Source organism: Oncorhynchus gorbuscha, linkage group LG13 (genome assembly GCF_021184085.1).
Source record: "Oncorhynchus gorbuscha isolate QuinsamMale2020 ecotype Even-year linkage group LG13, OgorEven_v1.0, whole genome shotgun sequence".
Classification (NCBI taxonomy): domain Eukaryota; kingdom Metazoa; phylum Chordata; class Actinopteri; order Salmoniformes; family Salmonidae; genus Oncorhynchus; species Oncorhynchus gorbuscha.
The window spans coordinates 62,933,473-62,954,984 of NC_060185.1; the positions used below are offsets into that span (position 1 = coordinate 62,933,473).

Here is a 21,512-nt window from a genome sequence, read left to right on the forward strand (position 1 = left end):
TGTGCGTCTGTTTGTCTGTATCGCTCCTCTCCTCTCTCTGTGCTGTCTGTCTGTGCGTCTGTCTGTATCGCTTCTGTCTGTCTGTCTGTCTGTCTGTCTGTCTGTCTGTCTGTCTGTCTGTCTGTCTGTCTGTCTGTCTGTCTGTCTGTCTGTCTGTCTGTCTGTCTGTCTGTTTCTGTCTGTCTGTCTGTCTGTCTGTCTGTCTGTCTGTCTGTCACTGTCTGTCTGTATTCCTCCTCTCCTCTGTCTGTCTGTCTGTCTGTCTGTCTGTCTGTCTGTCTGTCTGTCTGTCTGTCTGTCTGTCTGTCTGTCTGTCTGTCTGTCTGTCTGTCTGTCTGTCTGTCTGTCTGTCTGTCTGTCTGTCTGTCTGTCTGTCTGTCTGTCTGTATCCCTTTTCTCCTCCTTCTGTGCTGTCACTGTCCGTCTCCATTCCTCTCTTCCCTCTGTGTTATCTATCTGTCTGTCTATTTCTACCTTTTCACTCATCAATCAGCTCTCGCAGTCTCACTGCAGAATCCGACAATTGTCTATAAACGTGACATTTTGAAGGTTACGTTTCGTCATGAATTCTGAATGGTTAAGTTAAGGGTCTAGGTTAGGGGAAGCGTTAAAACAAACAAACAAAAAGCGCGTGCCTAACGTTGGGATTGAAGACGTGGCCCTCGGAGCCAAAGGTTAAGTTAAGGGTTAAGATTTGGGATAGGGTGAAAACAAAAACAACTCCACGGTTAAGTTGAGGCATTCAGTCTGAATGCTTAAGGGAAGGGTTTAAGGTTGGACGGACGTCAAGTTTCGCAGTGGACCTTGAGCAACCTGGCTGCTCCCCTCTATATTTCTACTGGTATCTGTGTGTTTACCTCCCATCAGTGCGTGACTGGGTCTCGGTGTTAGAACCCAGAGTCCTGAAGGAGGTAAAGTAGTGTGGGCAAAAAGGAACAGTGAACATGCACATGAATGGCTATAGACTAATACACACATGCACGCCCCTCACACACACACTCAAACCTATGGGTACACACATCATTAAACAAAAACATAGGCAACACTCACACTCTTATGCCGCATAAACAGGAACACATGCTTAGATCTGTGTGAACATACATTGTAGGAGAGAGTATCCACAGCAATACACTCTGGGACAGCGTTGTGCTTTGAGCTATTCACTAGAGCCAAACCAGTGGAGGTATAACACACACACACACACACACACACGCACAGCTTTAAAACACCATGTCGCCGGCCGCACAGAGTTCATTGGGCTTTACACAGCCGAATACACACACACACACACACACACACACACACACACACACACACACACACACACACACACACACACACACACACACACACACACACACACACACACACACACACACACACACACACACACACACACACACACACACACACACACACACACACAAAGCCTACAGTGACAGACGGATACGATTATTCACCTGCCACACAGTACACACTCAATCACAAACACACACACATACCTACAGTGACAGACGGATACGATTATTCACCTGCCACACAGTACACCTCAATCACAAAGGACACACACATACCACACACACACACACACACACACACACACACACACACACACACACACACACACACACACACACACACACACACACACACACACACACACACACACACACACACACACACACACACACACAGCATCACACATTCACACACCCTAGCAGGATCAAAGTCAATCTTAAAGATTGAGGGGGCAAATAGAAACGCATTCTACCTGGGCACTTGGCAACAACAAACCCACCACTATGGGACAATCACATACCAACAGGCACTTACACAAGCCCTAACATACAAGCACTAACTACAACAACACAACACCACAAACACATCAACTCAAGGGCAGACTCACAGACACAAGTGTGTGTGCGTGTGTGTGTGTGCTGTGTAATGAAGGTTCTCTGTCCACTGATCACTCCTCTATAACTACTGTCCTTCCTCACTCACTCTCTCACTCACCTCCACTCCTTTCTCAGCTCTTCCTCCCATCCACACACCTCTTTTCTCTCCTCCTTTCTCTCCCACACGTCTCCAGTTAGTCGTCTGTCTTAGTCCAGCTCTTCCCCCCCCCAATGTCACTCTCTTTCTCTCTCTCTGTCTGTGTTGCTGACTCCCGTGCTCCGCGGCACTAACTGATCCTCTGCTTCTCTCTCTCCTCCCCCTCTCTATTTATCCTCCCCCTCTCTCCTCCCCCTCTTGCTCCCTCTCTCTCTCGCCCTCTCACTCTCTCTGTCTCTCTGTTTTCCTCCAGCTCAACCCCCCCTCTCTCTCTCGCTCTCTCTCTCACGGTCTCTCTCTCCTTTTTCTGTCTCTCTGTCCCTCTCTCCTGTGTTAATCCAGTGTGTGTCCTTGTTTCCCTGGCTGTGTCTGCTGTGGCAGACTACTGTACCAGACCTGAGCAGATCTGAGCAGACCAGGGGAAAGTCTGGCAGCACAGAGGTCCCTTCTCCTGGGACACTGGCCAGGGGTGTTGATACACACACGCACACACACTCACGCACGCACACACACACACACACACACCAGGGTTGGAGTCAATTCTGAATTTCTGAATTGAACTCAATTCAACCTATGAATTAAAATTCTAACTAGCAGCTTCATTAAATAGTAGCCGCAAAACACCATTCTCAACGTCAACAGTGAAGAGGCGACTCTGGGATGCTGGCCTTCTAGGGGGAGTTCCTCTGTCCAGTGTCTGTGTTCTTTTGCCCATCTTAATCTTTTCTTTATATTAGCCTGCCTGAGATATGGCTTTTTCTATGCAGTTCTGCCTAAAATGCCAGAATCTTGGAGTCGCCTCTTCACTGTTGATGTTGAGACTGGTGTTTTGCGAGTAATATTTAATGAAGCTGCCAGTTGAGGACTTGTGAGGCGTCTGTTTCTCAAACTAGACACTCCAATGTACTTTCCTCTTGCTCAGTTGTGCACCGCGGCCTCCTACTCCTCTTTCTATTCTGGTTAGGGCCAGTTTGTGCTGTTCTGTAAAGGGAGTAATACACAGCATTGTACGAGATCTTCAGTGTCTTGGCAATTTCTTGCATGAAATAGCCTTCATTTCTCAGAACAAGAATAGACTGACGAGTTTCAGAAGAAAGTTATTTGTTTCTGACCATTTTGAGCCTGTCATTGAACCCACAAATGCTGATGCTCCAGATACTCAACTCGTCTAGAGAAGGCCAGTTTTATTGCTTCTTTAATCAGAACAATAGTTTTCAGCTGTGCTAACATAATTGCAAAAGGGCTTTCTAATGATCAATTAGCATTTTAAAATGATAACTTGGATTAGCTAACACAACGTGCCATTGGAACACAGGAGTGATGGTTGCTGATAATGGGCCTATTTAGATATTCCATTCAAAATGAGCTGTTTCCAGCAACAATAGTAATTTACAACATTAGCAATGTCTACACTGTATTTCTGATCAATTTGATGTTCTTTAAATGGACAAAAAAAACAAGGACATTTCTAAGTGACCCCAAACTTTTGTATGGTAGTGTAGATAGATGTTGATATATTATAGTAAGATATACATACATTTAGTAAGATATAAATAGTTATAGATAGATATAGTAAGATATAAATAGATATACATAGATATAGTAAGATATAGAAAGATATAGTAAGATATAGATAGATATAGTAAGATAAAGAAAGATATTGTCAAATATAGATAGATATAGTACAATATATATAGATTTAAATAGATAAATAGATAGATAGATAGATAGATAGATTTATTTAAAAAATTAATTTACGTCACCTTTTATTTAACCAGGTAGGCTAGTTGAGAACAAGTTCTCATTTGCAACTGCGACCTGGCCAAGATAAAGCATAGCAGTTCGACACATACAACAACACAGAGTTACACATGGAATAAACAAAACATACAGTCAACAATACAGTGGAACAAAAGAAAACAGAAAGTCTATATAGAGTGAGTGCAAACGATGTAAGTTTAGGAAATAAATAGGCCGTGGTGGCGAAGTAATTACAATATAGCAATTAAACACTGGAATGATAGATCGGCAGAAGATGAATGTGCAGGTAGAGATACTGGGGTGCAAAGGAGCAAAATAAATAAATAAATAGATACCAATATGGGGATGAGGTAGGTAGATAGATGGGCTGTTTAACAGATAGGCTATGTACAGGTGCAGTGATCTGTAAATTGCTCTGACAGCTGGTGCTTAAAGCTAGTGAGGGAGATGTTAGTCTCCAGCTTCAGAGATGTTTGCAATTCGTTCCAGTCATGGGCAGCAGAGAACTAGAAGGAAAGACGACCAAAGGAGGAATTGGCTTTGTGGATGACCAGTGAGATATACCTGCTGGAGCGTGTGCAACGAGTGGGTGCTGCTATGGTGACCAGTGAGCTGAGATAAGGCGGGGCTTTACCTAGCAGAGACTTGTAGATAACCTGTAGCCAGTGGGTTTGGCGACGAGTATGAAGCGAGGGCCAACCAATGAGAGCGTACAGGTTGCAATGGTGGGTAGTGTATGGGGCTTTGGTGACAAAACGGATGGCACTGTGATAGACTGCATCCAGTTTGTTGAGTAGAGTGTTGGAGGCTATTTTATAGATGACATCACCGAAGTCGAGGATCGGTAGGATGGTCAGTTTTACGAGGGTATGTTTGGCAGCGTGAGTGAAGGATGCTTTGTTGCGATATAGGAAGCCGATTCTAGATTTAATTTTGGATTGGAGATGCTTAATGTGAGTCTGGAAGGAGAATTTACAGTCTAACCAGACACCCAGGTATTTTTAGTTGTCCACGTATTCTAAGTCAGAGCCGTCCAGAGTAGTGATGGTGGACGGGCGAGCAGGTGCGGGCAGTTATCGATTGAAAAGCATACATTTAGTTTTACTTGCGTTTAAGAGCAGTTGGAGGCCACAGTGTCGTCTGCGTAGAGGTGGATCAGAGAATCACCAGCAGCAAGAGCAACATCATTGATGTATACAGAAAAGAGAGTCGGCCCGAGAATTGAGCCCTGTGGCACACCCATAGAGACTGTCAGAGGTCCGGACAACAGGCCCTCCGATTTAACACACTGAACTCTATCAGAGAAGTAATTGGTAAACCAGGCGAGGTAATCATTTGAGAAACCAAGGCTGTCGAGTCTGCCAATACGAATGTTGTGATTGACAGAGTCGAAAGACTTGGCCAGGTCGATGAATACGGCTTCCCAGTAATGTCTCTTATCGATGGCGGTTATGATGTCGTTTAGAACCTTGAGCGTGGCTGGGGTGCACCCATGACCAGATCTGAAACCAGATTGCATAGCGGAGAAGATATGGTGGGATTCGAAATGGTTTGTTTGTTAACTTGGCTTTCGAAGACCTTAGAAAGACAGGGTAGGATAGATAGATAGATAGATAGATATAGATAGATATAGTAAGATACAGATAGATATAATAAGATATAGATATATACAGATAGATAGATATAGATATGGTAAGATATATATAGATATAGTAAGATATACATAAATATTGATAGACATATGGATATACAGTAGGTAGATGGAGAATGGGAGAGCTAGAGTGCCAAAGAGAGTGTTAAGGAGCAAGGGAATCAATAAATAGAGCGGTCGAGGGAGTGTGTGTGCGTGTGTGTGTGCGTGTGTGTGTGAGTGTGTGTATGCACGTGTGTGTGTGTGTGTGTGTGTGTGTGTGTGTGTGTGTGTGTGTGTGTGTGTGTGTGTGTGTGTGTGTGTGTGTGTGTGTGTGTGTGTGTGTGTGTGTGTGTGTGTGTGTGTGTGTGTGTGTGTGTGTGTGTGTGTGTGTGTCTTTGTATGTACGTGTACGTATCCGTCTATGTGTATGTTTTTAATTTCATCTTTATTTAACCAGGTAGGCTAGTTGAGAACAAGTTCTCATTTGCAACTGCGACCTGGCCATGTGCGTATGTGCAAGTGTGTGCATTTGCGTTGTGAATTTTCTTTTGATTTTCCCACAAGGTCAAGCAAAGAGGCACTGAGTTTGAAGGTTGTCCTTGAAATACATCCACAGGTACACCTCCAATTGGCTTCTAAAGCCGTGACATTTTCTGGACTTTTCCAAGCTGTTTAAAGGCACAGTCAACTTAGTGTATGTAAACTTCTGACCCACTGGAAATGTGATACAGTGAATTATAAGTGAAATAATCTGTCTGTAAACAATTGTTGGTAAAATGACTTGTGTCATGCACAAAGTAGATGTCCTAACCAACTTGCCAAAATTATAGTTTGTGAACAAGAAATGTGTGGAGTGGTTGAAAAGCGAGTTTTAATGACTCCAATTTAAGTTTATGTAAATTTACGACTTCAACTGTATATCTTACATCCTATATCTCTCTATATCTTTCTATATCTTACTATATTTATCTAAATCTATATCTGTCTATATCTCTTTATATCTTACCATGTCAATTTATATCTAAATCTCTCTATATCTATATCTCTCTATATCTTACTTTATCTATCTATATATATATATATATATCTCTTTATATCTCTCTATATCTTACTGTATCTATCTATATCTATATCTCTCTATATCTTACTTTATCTATCTATATCTGTATATATCTCTTTATATCTCTCTATATCTTACTGTATCTATCTATATCTATATATCTCTATATCTATCTATATCTCTCTATATCTTACTTTATCTATCTATATCTGTATATATCTCTTTATATCTCTCTATATCTTACTGTATCTATCTATATCTAAAACTCTCTATATCTATCTATATCTCTCTAAATCTTACTATATCTATCTATATCTATATCTCTGTATTTCAGTCTGATGTGTTACATGCTCTATTACTGATGTCCTTCTGTCTGTACTCGTCTTACTGTCCCACTTTCTCCCCTTTCTTTCCCCCCTTTTCTCGCTCTCCCTCCCTTCTGGGTCTCATGTGTCTGAGAAGCTATTTAAACTCCCCTTGCTCTTTCTTCCCCCTCCTCTCTCTGTTTCTCACCCGTCCTCTCGCTCAGTCTCTCGCATTCACAAGTGCAAGTTAGAGAGAGGTGACTTGTGAAGGGAGCGTGTGAAAAGAGTTTGATATACAAGAGATGCCTACATCAGTAGTTTATCCACTAGAGAGAGAGGAGAGGGACCTCTCAACACTCCCTTAGTGTGACATGGAAAGAGATAGGGGGATGGAGAGGAAAGGAAAGAAAAGAGAGATCATAAAGAGAGATGTCAACTTGTTTTTCTGATTGTTAAACAGTCAATGGTTCTGTGTGTGTTTTTATTCACGGCTTTCCCTTTTGGGAGATTCCCTTGTATAATCAGTGATAAATTGGGGTGTTATGAATCTGTGTGTGTGTTCCCTCAGATGTCCCCTGATAAAGTGTGTATCTGAATGTTCTGACCCCTGCCAAAAATAACCAGTGATGCATGCGACACAGAAAAGTTGTCGACTCACCTTGTGACGAGTTTCAATTGATCTCTGCCGAGATGAGCAGCGGAATAAGTGTGTGTGTGTGTGTGTGTGTGTGTGTGTGTGTGTGTGTGTGTGTGTGTGTGTGTGTGTGTGTGTGTGTGTGTGTGTGTGTGTGTGTGTGTGTGTGTGTGTGTGTGTGTGTGTGTGTGTGTGTGCGTGTCTGTGTAAGTGTTACAATCTATGTAAATAACATTGGTAATGCTGTAAAAAAACAGTTGTGTGCAGATGATACAGTATTCAATTCTTCCTTCCATTGGCCAAGCCTTTTCGCATTTGAAGTCTGATTTTCAATCACTGCAGAGGTCACTGTTGGATCCGAAGTTAGTGCCAAATGCAAACAAAACAAAATACATGCTTTGTTTCTTGGTCCCATAACCCAGATTTAAAGGAATTTGAATGGTACACAAATTGAGCGAGTTCCATTGTGCACATATTTTGGTATCTGGCTTGATGACAAACTGTAATTTAAAAAACATGTCACTGAGCCGGTGAAGAAGTTGAAGTTCAAGGTTGGTTTCTTTTACATGTCTGACTTTTGTTAATAGAAAATAAATTGTCCAGGCCTATTTTAGATGATGGTGATATTATGGTGATATTATCTATCTGCATGCAGCAGCATCTACACTTAAGCCACTACATGCTGTTTTCCATTGTAGAACTCACCATTGTGTTTTGTATCAGGAAGTGGGTTGGGCGTCTTTGTACGTAAGGAGAGAGTAGCATTTTCTTGAGTTGATCTGCAAAGCACTCGTATAGAAACTTCCTATGTATCTATCGTCATTCAACAAATGACGAAACCCGGCTTGGAGTGGCGCAGCGGTCTAAGGAGCTGCATCTCAGCGCTAGAGGCATCACTACAGACCCTGGTTTGATTCCAGGCTGTATCGCAACCGGCCATGATTGGAAGTCCCATAGGATGGCGCATAATTGGCCCAGCGTTGTTTGGGGTTAGGATTTGGCCGGGGTTGTAAATAAGAATGAGTTTTTAACTGACTTGCATAGTTAAATAAAGGTAAATTATTAAAACAATAACACTGGAGGCCCCTTCGGTCTCCACAGAGTTGGGTAACGCTGCTTTTGTTTATTTTTCGGGGGGCCCTTTATGTGGAACAACTTACAGAGCTCTCTGAAATGATATGTTCTGGTCCCCCTTGGTCAGTTCAGAGCAACGATCGGAGACCTCTATGTCGATAAATGTGTCTGTTCACTCTTACTATGTTTTGTAATTGTGTATATTGCATGTGTTTGCTGTACTAACGCAGGACTCACATATAATAGAGACACTCGTCTCAGTATGACTTCCCCTGTCAAAATCAAGGTTAAATAAATCAAAAAAGCTGAAACATTTCTATTCACCACCACCCCCAATGCACAATAATTGCCATACGCCTTTATGTTGTGTGCGAGAGGAATCTCACACGTAGACCAACACACACACACGCACATCCTGCACGGCGAGGAGGGCGAGGCGTGTTTTCTCTCTCTAAGCTCTCTGTAATTTGATTTTGGAGGATGTTGTGATGGGAAAAGGAGCACATTACTGCAAGACGAGGACTGAGGGAAAGAGGGAGGGAGGAGGTAAGAAGGAGTGGAGACGAGGGGTGTCATTTTAGGGGTCAGGCTAATGTGTCTAAATTCTATTCCCATTTCCCTCATCTCAGACTCTCTCCCTGTCGTTACCTTATTCCCCTCTCCTCCCCCGCCCATCCATCACTCCCTTCCTCCTTCCCTCGCTAAGTATCTCAGGGCGTTAGCCGGGGTTGTTAGAAAAAGGGCTTGATAGACCTCTTTGTGCCCGACGGAGAGATGTTGAGCTGTGAAGTCATTGATCTCTCTAATCAGTACTCTCTGACATGCAAACATACCAGCTGATTACACTGCTCCTACCCTGCCTGCCTCTCTCAACCCCCCCCCCTCTCTCTATCCCTCTCTAACTCTCCCCCATCCTCTTTCATTCAACAAAAACCCAGGTGAGGGAGAGAGGAGAGAAAAAAAGAGAGAATGTGGCAGAGATAATTGAATGACAAGAAGGGCCTCTTCTGTCCTGCGGTGTGGTTGATTGCATATCTCGGTGCATGACTGTCAGTCTAAAATAACATTTGTGTGTGTCTCTCTCTCTTTGTGATAGTGCATACATTTGTCTTGGTCTCTGTATTCATGTCTCCTGTCTGTCTGTCTGTCTGTCTGTCTGTCTGTCTGTCTGTCTGTCTGTCTGTCTGTCTGTCTGTCTGTCTGTCTGTCTGTCTGTCTGTCTGTCTGTCTGTCTGTCTGTCTGTCTGTCTGTCTGTCTGTCTGTCTGTCTGTCTGTCTGTCTGTCTGTCTGTCTGTCTGTCTGTCTGTCTGTCTGTCTGTCTGTCTGTCTGTCTGTCTGTCTGTCTGTCTGTCTGTCTGTCTGTCTGTCTGTCTGTCTGTCTGTCTGTCTGTCTGTCTGTCTGTCTGTCTGTCTGTCTGTCTGTCTGTCTGTCTGTCTGTCTGTCCGTCCGTCCGTCCGTCCGTCCGTCCGTCCGTCCGTCCGTCCGTCCGTCCGTCCGTCCGTCCGTCCGCCCCGTCCGCCCGCCCGCCCGCCCGTCCGTCCGTCTGCCCGTCTGTCTGCCTGTCGGTGTTATTGTATTATTTTGTGTGGATCTGTTTTTCTTGAGATGCGTTATTCTCTACTGACAAAATCCTGTAGATGAATGTTCTGTCCTTCAACAAGAACTCACGGTTTGACCAAATGGACTTCAGATTCCGACGTTTGCTCGCGTTATTTTTTAACCTTTATTGAAATAGGCAAGTCAGTTAAGAACAAATTCTTATTTTCAATGGCGGCCTAGGAACAGTGAATTATCTGCCTGTTCAGGGGCAGAACGACAGATTTGTACCTTGTCAGCTCGGGGGTTTGAACTTGCAACCTTCTGGTTACTAGTTCATCCAGTTTGTTGATGTTTTGGACACGCTGGGATGCTCCTCCTGCTGCGGCTGCTGCTTTCGCCGGCGCTTTGCGGCTAGTTAAGTTTAGGCACCGATTCCGAAAGGTTAAGTTAAGAGTTAAGGTTTGGTATAGGGTTCAAAACAAAAACAACTCCAAGGTTAAAGTTAAGGGGTAAAGTTTAGGATAGTGCCTAACACTGGGATTATACACGCGAGCCTCGGAGCCGGAGCTCGTGGCTTATGCCCATCCGCCACCCTTGTTCACAGCGCCCTGGCGAAACCCAAGTCTACTTGATGGTAAAAGAGCTCACCGTTGATCCTAGTGGCCGGTTTTGAAGGCATCTCCTGGCCGATGTCGGATTTCTAAATGGATCTTGAGTGAACCTAACGGCTGTCCTGCTGAAATCTGTCTTTGATTTGAGTTCTATAAAAGAGAAAGGGGGTAAGGGGGGATGGAAACAGACGGATGAATGGAGAGAAAGAGAATGAGAAAGAGAGGAGGGAGCAAAATCCCCAGTGGAGCATCTGTGTCCTGCTTTTTCAATAATCTCTTGGCAGTTACATAAGATCCTGGACAGGACTAGAGCGCTGTGTGTCTGTGTGTGTGTGTGTGTGTGTGTGTGTGTGTGTGTGTGTGTGTGTGTGTGTGTGTGTGTGTGTGTGTGTGTGTGTGTGTGTGTGTGTGTGTGTTTCGGAGGGTGAGTAAAGAGATTGAGGACTGTTAATTTCTCAGAGACTACCAATTACAGGGAAGTAAGCCAATGAACTGCTGGCCCCAACCCCCACCTACTCTATCTAGGATAGACCGACAATATGTAATGAACTCACTACTTGACTGTTTGTGCTCTCGCACTGCCTCCGTTACGTTTGCGTCCGTGTGTGTGTGTGTGTGTGTGTGTGTGTGTGTGTGTGTGTGTGTGTGTGTGTGTGTGTGTGTGTGTGTGTGTGTGTGTGTGTGTGTGTGTGTGTGTGTGTGTGTGTGTGTGTGTGTGTGTGTGTGTGTGTGTGTGTAGTCTACCCTGTTGATAATCCTATTAGTAATCAGCCGTTCTCACTTGAACACTATCAGAGAGGGAGAAGGACAGAAAGAGAGAGAGAGAGATGGAGAGCTCTAGAAGTTGAGCTGAGTTATCTGAGTGTTTGAAGTTGACTCTTGGGGAGGATTTGTTTGGTTGTTTGCAGTTATTTGTGTCTTTTTTTTGTCTGTGCATGTATACGTGTGTCTGTGCATGTATACGTGTGTCTGTGCATGTATACGTGTGTCTGTGCATGTATACGTGTGTATGTATATGTGTGTCTGTGCATGTATACGTGTGTATGTATATGTGTGTTTGTGCATGTATACGTGTGTATGTATATGTGTGTCTGTGCATGTATACGTGTGTATGTATATGTGTGTCTGTGCATGTATACGTGTGTCTGTGCATGTATACGTGTGTATGTATATGTGTGTTTGTGCATGTATACGTGTGTTTGTGCATGTATACGTGTGTATGTATATGTGTGTTTGTGCATGTATACGTGTGTCTGTGCATGTATACGTGTGTATGTATACGTGTGTCTGTGCATGTATACGTGTGTCTGTGCATGTATACGTATGTATGTATATGTGTGTTTGTGCATGTATACGTGTGTATGTATATGTGTGTCTGTGCATGTATACGTGTGTATGTATATGTGTGTCTGTGCATGTATACGTGTGTATGTATATGTGTGTCTGTGCATGTATACGTGTGTCTGTGCATGTATACGTGTGTTTGTGCATGTATACGTGTGTATGTATATGTGTGTTTGTGCATGTATACGTGTGTTTGTGCATGTATACGTGTGTATGTATATGTGTGTTTGTGCGTGCACACTTATGTGCCGGACACATCAAGCATTCGGGCTGGCAGCAGTGTCACAGTAAACACACAGAGCACACAAACTTTGTTTCAGTTCAGACAGAGGAGGGGTGGGGAGGGGAGGGGTGGGGAGGGGTGGCGCAATGGAAGAAATGAGGAGAAGAGATGAAAGAGGTTGGATCTTGACAGGGTGTCTGGTGTCATGTTCTACCAGGGAGAGATAGAGGGATAAGCAGCACGTTGCTCACAGAGCTGAAATATCACTTCCTAATTAAAGCTTTATGTAACCAACATTACCCACAGAGACGCCGTCTTAATGTGTGTGTGAGTCAGTGTGTCTGTCTGTGTGTGTGTGTCTCTCTGTGTGTGTGTGCGTGTGTGTGTGTGTGTGTGTGTGTGTGTGTGTGTGTGTGTGTGTGTGTGTGTGTGTGTGTGTGTGTGTGTGTGTGTGTGTGTGTGTGTGTGTGTGTGTGTGTGTGTGTGTGTGTGTGTGTGTGTGTGTGTGTGTGTGTGTGTGTGTGTCAGCGTGTCTGAGTTTGTGTGTCTGAATCAACACACTCTCACAGTCTCACTGCAGAATCAGACGTCCAAACGTGACATTTCTAGGCATTCATTCTGAATGGTTAAAGGCCCCCTGATGCCACCCCTATTTCAACATAATTCCTGCCCTAGAGCGTAAGTGCTCGTTAACGTTCCACCTCCGAAGAATGACGCAGGCCACTTATACGTATTCACGAATTGGGGTGGGATAGAACGACGTGGTGATTTCCGCGCGGACTGGAGAAAAATCAGCAACTAGGGAACTGACAGCTGTCGGTGTAGCTGGTTAGCATGCTAACCGTAGCTAGCTATCTTGCTGGCCGTATCTACAGTATTCATAGCCCTTGACTTATTCCACATTTTGTTGTGTTACAGCCTGAATTCAAAATATTTGTTTCTCTCTCACCCATCTACACACAATACCTCCAAATGACAAAGCAAAAAAAAAAGGTTTTAAAATGTTTTACAAATGTATTTAAAATGAAATACAGAAATATCACATGTTCGTAAGTATTCACATGGCAGGGTTAATACTTTGTAGATGCACCATTGGACTCGTTCTGGGTACGTCTCTAAGAGCTTAACACACCTGGATGGTGCAACATTTGCACATTATTCTTTTCAAAATTCTTCAAGTTCTGCCAGATTGGTTGTTGATCATTTCTAGACAACCATTTTCTGATCTTGCCATAGATTTTGCCAACTGTAACTCGGCCATTTAGGAACATTCACTGCATTCTTGGTGAGCAAATCCAGTGTAGATTTGGCCTTCCATTGTCTGGTGGAACCAGGTTTTCCTCTGGTATTTTGCCTGTGCTTAACTCCATTCTGTTTCTTTGTTATCCTGAAAAACTCCCCAGTCCTTAACGATTACAAGCATACCCATAACATGTATGAAGTGTGGTACTCTGTGATGTTCTGTGTTGGATTTGCCCCAACTGAGTTAGGAAGGAGGTCTGTGTCTCTGTAGTGACTGGGTGTATTGATACACCATCCAGTGTGTAATCAATAACTTCTCCAGGCTCAAAGGGATATTCTCTCTGTTTTACCCATCTACCAATACGTGCCCTTCTTTGCGAGGCATAGGAAAACTTCCCTGGTCTTTGTGGTTGAATTTGTGTTTGAAATGTTCTGCCTGACTGATGGACCTTACAGATAATTGTATGTGTGGGTTACAGAGATGAGGTAGTCAGAAAATCTTGTTCAACACTACTATTGCACAAATACTCCATGCAAATACTCCATGCAACTTAAATAGTCCATGCAACTTATTCTGTGACAAATTGTACTCTTGAACTTGTTTAACTTGTCAGAACAAAGTGGTGAAATACTTATTGGCATTTCAGCTTTTCATTTTTTATAAAGTCCAAATTGGAGATCTCTGGTTCCAACCACCGTGTCTTTATGAGAGAATGCCAAGAGTGTGCAAAGCTTTCATCAATGCCAAAGGGTGGCTATTTGAAAAATCTCAAATATAAAACATATTTTGATTTGTTGAACACTTTTGTTGGTTACTACATGATTCCATATGTGTTATTTCATGGTTTTGATTTGCAAACTATATCACATTTAACGAACCCAACATTCAAATACCGTTGCAGAAGGTAAAGTAAAAACACAAACGGGTCCGTGAATCAATACCGGTGTACCGGTAAAAACGCAAACGGGTCCGTGAATCAATACCGGTGTACCGGTAAAAACCCAAACGGGTCTGTGAATCAATACCGGTATACTGGTAAAAACCCAAACGGGTCTGTGAATCAATACCGGTATACTGGTAAAAACCCAAACGGGTCTGTGAATCAATACCGGTGTACTGGTAAAAACCCAAACGGGTCTGTGAATCAATACCGTGTAAAAACAAACGGGGTAAAAACCCAAACGGGTCTGTGAATCAATAGCGGTGTACCGGTAAAAACCCAAACGGGTCTGTGAATCAATACCGGTATACCGGTAAAAACACAAATGGGTCTGTGAATCAATACCGGTGTACCGGTAAAAACCCAAAAGGGTCTGTGAATCAATACCGGTGTACCGGTAAAAACCCAAACGGGTCTGTGAATCAATACCGGTGTACCGGTAAAAACCCAAACGGGTTTCCCGTATTGATACCGGTTAAAACCCAAACGGGTCTGTGAATCAATACCGGTATACCGGTAAAAACCCAAACGGGTCCGTGAATCAATACCGGTATACCGGTAAAAACCCAAACGGGTCTGTGAATCAATACCGGTGTACCGGTAAAAACCCAAACGGGTCCGTGAATCAATACCGGTATACCGGTAAAAACCCAAACGAGTCTGTGAATCAATACCGGTATACCGATAAAAACCCAAACGGGTCCGTGAATAAATACCGGTGTACCGGTAAAAATCGAAACGGGTCTGTGAATCAATACCGGTGTACCGGTAAAAACCCAAACGGGTCTGTGAATCAATAAAACCCGGGTGAATCAATACCGGTAAAAACCCAAACGGGTCTGTGAATCCGGTAAAAACCCAAACGGGTCCGTGAATCAATACCGGTATACGGTAAAACCCAAACGGGTCCGTGAATCAATACCGGTGTACGGTAAAAACCCAAACGGGTCTGTGAATCAATACCGGTATACCGGTAAAAACCCAAACGGGTCTGTGAATAAAAACCCAAACGGGTCCGTGAATCAATACCGTATACCGGTAAAAACCCAAACGGGTCCGTGAATCAATACCGGTGTACCGGTAAAAACCCAAACGGGTCTGTGAATCAATACCGGTGTACCGGTAAAAACCCAAACGGGTCTGTGAATCAATACCGGTATACCGGTAAAAACCCAAACGGGTCTGTGAATCCATACCGGTATACCGGTAAAAACCCAAACGGGTCTGTGAATCCGGTAAAAACCCAAACGGGTCCGTGAATCAATACCGGTATACCGGTAAAAACCCAAACGGGTCCGTGAATCAATACCGGTGTACCGGTAAAAACCCAAACGGGTCTGTGAATCAATACCGGTGTACCGGTAAAAACCCAAACGGGTGAGTGAATCAATACCGGTATACCGGTAAAAACAAACGGGTCTGTGAATCCATACCGGTGTACCGGTAAAAACCCAAACGGGTCTGTGAATCAACAACGGTATACCGGTAAAAACCCAAACGGGTCCGTGAATCAATACCGGTGTACCGGTAAAAACCCAAAGGGGTCTGTGAATCAATACCGGTGTACCGGTAAAAACCCAAAGGGGTCTGTGAATCAATACCGGTGTACCGGTAAAAACCCAAACGGGTCCGTGAATCAATACCGGTGTACCGGTAAAAACCCAAACGGGTCTGTGAATCAATACCGGTATACCGGTAAAAACCCAAACGGGTCTGTGAATCAATACCGGTATACCGGTAAAAACCCAAACGGGTCTGTGAATCAATACCGGTAAAAACCCAAACGGGTCCGTGAATCAATACCGGTGTACCGGTAAAAACCCAAACGGGTCTGTGAATCCATACCGGTATACCGGTAAAAACCCAAACGGGTCTGTGAATCCGGTAAAAACCCAAACGGGTCTGTGAATCAATACCGGTGTACCGGTAAAAACCCAAACGGGTCTGTGAATCCATACCGGTATACCGGTAAAAACCCAAACGGGTCTGTGAATCCGGTAAAAACCCAAACGGGTCCGTGAATCAATACCGGTATACCGGTAAAAACCCAAACGGGGGTCCGTGAATCAATACCGGTGTACCGGTAAAAACCCAAACGGGTCTGTGAATCAATACCGGTACCGGTAAAAACCCAAACGGGTCTGTGAAAACCGTATACCGGTAAAACCCAAACGGGTCTGTGAATCAATACCGGTATACCGGTAAAAACCCAAACGGGTCTGTGAATCAATACCGTGTACCGGTAAAAACCCAAACGGGTCTGTGAATCAACACCGGTATACCGGTAAAAACCCAAACGGGTCGTGAATCAATACCGTATACCGGTAAAAACCCAAACGGGTCTGTGAATCAATACCGGTGTACCGGTAAAAACCCAAACGGGTCTGTGAATCAATACCGGTGTACCGGTAAAAACCCAAACGGGTCTGTGAATCAATACCGGTATACCTGTAAAAACCCAAACGGGTCTGTGAATCAATACCGGTATACCAGTAAAAACCCAAACGGGTCCGTGAATCAATACCGGTACCGGTAAAAACCCAAACCGTGTAACCGGTAAAAACCCAAACGGGTCTGTGAATCAATACCGGTATACGGTAAAAACCCAAACGGGTCTGTGAATCCGGTAAAAACCCAAACGGGTCCGTGAATCAATACCGTATACCGGTAAAAACCCAAACGGGTCCGTGAATCAATACCGGTACCGGTAAAAACCCAAACGGGTCTGTGAATCAATACCTGGTGTACCGGTAAAACCCAAACGGGTCTGTGGGTATACCGGTAAAACCCAAACGGGTCCGTGAATCAATACCGGTGAAAAACCCAAATACCGGTAAAAACCCAAACGGGTCGTGAATCAATACCGGTATACCGGTAAAAACCCAAACGGGTCTGTGAATCAATACCGGTGTACCGGTAAAAACCCAAACGGGTCTGTGAATCAATACCGGTGTACCGATAAAAACCCAAACGGGTCTGTGAATCAATACCGTATACCGGTAAAAACCCAAACGGGTCTGTGAATCAATACCGTATACCGGTAAAAACCCAAACGGGTCTGTGAATCAATACCGGTATACCGGTAAAAACCCAAACGGGTCCGTGAATCAATACCGGTGTACCGGTAAAAACCCAAACGGGTCTGTGAATCAATACCGGTGTACCGGTAAAAACCCAAACGGGTCTGTGAATCAATACCGGTGTACCGGTAAAAACCCAAACGGGTCTGTGAATCAATACCGGTATACCGGTAAAAACCCAAACGGGTCTGTGAATCAATACCGGTATACGGTAAAAACCCAAACGGGTCTGTGAATCAATACCGGTAAAAACCCAAACGGGTCTGTGAATCAATACCGGTGTACCGGTAAAAACCCAAACGGGTCCTGTGAATCAATACCGGTATACCGGTAAAAACCCAAACGGGTCCGTGAATCAATACCGGTATACCGGTAAAAACCCAAACGGGTCTGAATCAAACCGTGTCCGGTAAAAACCCAAACGGGTCCGTGAATCAATACCGGTATACCGGTAAAAACCCAAACGGGTCCGTGAATCAATACCGTAAAAACCCAAACGGGTATACCGGTGTACCGGTAAAAACCCAAACGGGTCTGTGAATCAATACCGGTGTACCGGTAAAAACCCAAACGGGTCTGTGAATCAAATCGGTAAAAAAAACGGGTCTGTGAATCAATACCGGTAAAAACCCAAACGGGTCTGTGAATCAATACCGGTGTACCGGTAAAAACCCAAACGGGTCTGTGAATCAATACCGGTGTACCGGTAAAAACCCAAACGGGTCTGTGAATCAATACCGTGTACCGGTAAAAAAACGGGTCCCGGTACCGGTAAAACCCAAACGGGTCTGTGAATCAATACCGGTATACCGGTAAAAACCCAAACGGGTCTGTGAATCAATACCGGTGTACCGGTAAAACCCAAACGGGTCTGTGAATCAATAAAAACCCAAACGGGTCTGTGAATCAATACCGGTAAAAACCCAAACGGGTCCGTGAATCAATACCGGTATACCGGTAAAAACCCAAACGGGTCCGTGAATCAATACCGGTGTACCGGTAAAAACCCAAACGGGTCTGTGAATCAATACCGGTACCGGTAAAAACCCAAACGGGTCTGTGAATCAATACCGGTATACCGGTAAAAACCCAAACGGGTCTGTGAATCATAATACCGGTAAAAACCCAAACCGGTAAAAACCCAAACGGGTCTGTGAATCAATACCGGTATACGGTAAAAACCCAAACGGGTCCGTGAATCAATACCGGTATACCGGTAAAAACCCAAACGGGTCTGTGAATCAATACCGTACCGGTAAAAACCCAAACGGGTCTGTGAATCAATACCGGTGTACCGGTAAAAACCCAAACGGGTCTGTGAATCAATACCGGTACGGTAAAAACCGGTGAAAAACCCAAACGGGTCTGTGAATCAATACCGGTATACCGGTAAAAACCCAAACGTATACCGGTAAAAACCCAAACGGGTCCGTGAATCAATACGGTATACCGGTAAAAACCCAAACGGGTCTGTGAATCAATACCGGTGTACCGGTAAAAACCCAAACGGGTCTGTGAATCAATACCGTGTACCGGTAAAAACCCAAACGGGTCTGTGAATCAATACCGTATACCGGTAAAAACCCAAACGGGTCTGTGAATCAATACCGGTAAAAACCGGTAAAAACCCAAACGGGTCTGTGAATCAATACCGTATACCGGTAAAAACCCAAACGGGTCTGTGAATCAATACCGTATACCGGTAAAAACCCAAACGGGTCTGTGAATCAATACCGGTGTACCGGTAAAAACCCAAACGGGTCGTGAATCAATACCGGTATACCGGTAAAAACCCAAACGGGTCTGTGAATCAATACCGGTATACCGGTAAAAACCCAAACGGGTCCGTGAATCAATACCGGTGTACCGGTAAAAACCCAAACGGGTCTGTGAATCAATACCGGTGTACCGGTAAAAACCCAAACGGGTCTGTGAATCAATACCGTGTACGGTAAAAACCCAAACGGGTCTGTGAATCAATACCGGTGTACCGGTAAAAACCCAAACGGGTCTGTGAATCAATACCGGTGTACCGGTAAAAACCCAAACGGGTCTGTGAATCCGGTAAAAACCCAAACGGGTCCGTGAATCAATACCGGTATACCGGTAAAAACCCAAACGGGTCCGTGAATCAATACCGGTGTACCGGTAAAAACCCAAACGGGTCTGTGAATCAATACCGGTATACCGGTAAAAACCCAAACGGGTCTGTGAATCAATACCGGTATACCGGTAAAAACCCAAACGGGTCTGTGAATCAATACCGGTAAAAACCCAAACGGGTCTGTGAACCGGTAAAAACCCAAACGGGTCTGTGAATCAATACCGGTATACCGGTAAAAACCCAAACGGGTCCGTGAATCAATACCGTGTACCGGTAAAAACCCAAACGGGTCTGTGAATCAATACCGGTATACCGGTAAAAACCCAAACGGGTCTGTGAATCAATACCGGTAAAAACCCAAACGGGTCCGTGAATCAATACCGGTGTACCGGTAAAAACCCAAACGGGTCTGTGAATCAATACCGTGTACCGGTAAAAACCCAAACGGGTCTGTGAATCAATACCGGTGTACCGGTAAAAACCCAAACGGGTCTGTGAATCATACGGTGTACCGGTAAAAACCCAAACGGGTCTGTACCGGTAAAAACCCAAACGGGTCTGTGAATCAATACCGGTATACCGGTAAAAACCCAAACGGGTCGTGAATCAATACCGTGTACCGGTAAAAACCCAAACGGGTCTGTGAATCAATACCGGTAAAAACAAACGGGTCTGTGAATCCGGTAAAAACCCAAACGGGTCTGTGAATCAATACCGTATACCGGTAAAAACCCAAACGGGTCCGTGAATCAATACCGGTGTACGGTAAAAACCCAAACGGGTCTGTGAATCAATACCGTGTACCGGTAAAAACCCAAACGGGTCTGTGAATCAATACCGGTATACCGGTAAAAACCCAAACGGGTCTGTGAATCCATACCGGTATACCGGTAAAAACCCAAACGGGTCTGTGAATCCGGTAAAAACCCAAACGGGTCCGTGAATCAATACCGGTATACCGGTAAAAACCCAAACGGGTCCGTGAATCAATACCGGTGTACCGGTAAAAACCCAAACGGGTCTGTGAATCAATACCGGTGTACCGGTAAAAACCCAAACGGGTGAGTGAATCAATACCGGTATACCGGTAAAAACCCAAACGGGTCTGTGAATCCATACCGGTGTACCGGTAAAAACCCAAACGGGTCTGTGAATCAACACCGGTATACCGGTAAAAACCCAAACGGGTCCGTGAATCAATACCGGTGTACCGGTAAAAACCCAAACGGGTCTGTGAATCAATACCGGTAAAAACCCAAACGGGTCTGTGAATCAATACCGGTGTACCGGTAAAAACCCAAACGGGTCCGTGAATCAATACCGGTGTACCGGTAAAAACCCAAACGGGTCTGTGAATCAATACCGGTATACCGGTAAAAACCCAAACGGGTCTGTGAATCAATACCGGTATACCGGTAAAAACCCAAACGGGTCTGTGAATCAATACCGGTAAAAACCCAAACGGGTCTGTGAATCAATACCGGTGTACCGGTAAAAACCCAAACGGGTCTGTGAATCAATACCGGTATACCGGTAAAAACCCAAACGGGTCTGTGAATCGGTAAAAACCCAAACGGGTCCGTGAATCAATACCGGTATACCGGTAAAAACCCAAACGGGTCTGTGAATCAATACGGTATACGGTAAAAACCCAAACGGGTCTGTGAATCAATACCGGTATACCGGTAAAAACCCAAACGGGTCTGTGAATCAATACCGTGTACCGGTAAAAACCCAAACGGGTCTGAAAAACCGTGTACCGGTAAAACCCAAACGGGTCCGTGAATCAATACCGTATACCGGTAAAAACCCAAACGGGTCTGTGAATCAATACCGTATAGGTAAAAACCCAAACGGGTCTGTGAATCAATACCGGTATACCAGTAAAAACCCAAACGGGTCTGTGA

General features: G+C 44.4%; 2 protein-coding genes across 3 annotated transcripts in view; one reads left to right on the forward strand and one right to left on the reverse strand.

Annotated features, from left to right (window-relative positions):
• Nucleotides 1-2,181, reverse strand: part of LOC123993287 (protein INSYN2B-like) — a 42,265-nt gene extending 40,084 nt beyond the window's left edge. For both annotated transcript variants that reach the window (XR_006831419.1, XM_046295239.1), the window contains exon 1: nucleotides 2,014-2,181. The gene's annotated coding sequence lies outside the window, so the exon portion shown is untranslated. The remainder of the gene's footprint in view (nucleotides 1-2,013) is intronic.
• Nucleotides 1-21,512, forward strand: part of LOC123993286 (dedicator of cytokinesis protein 2-like) — a 198,533-nt gene that overhangs the window by 111,772 nt on the left and 65,249 nt on the right. The window lies entirely within an intron of this gene.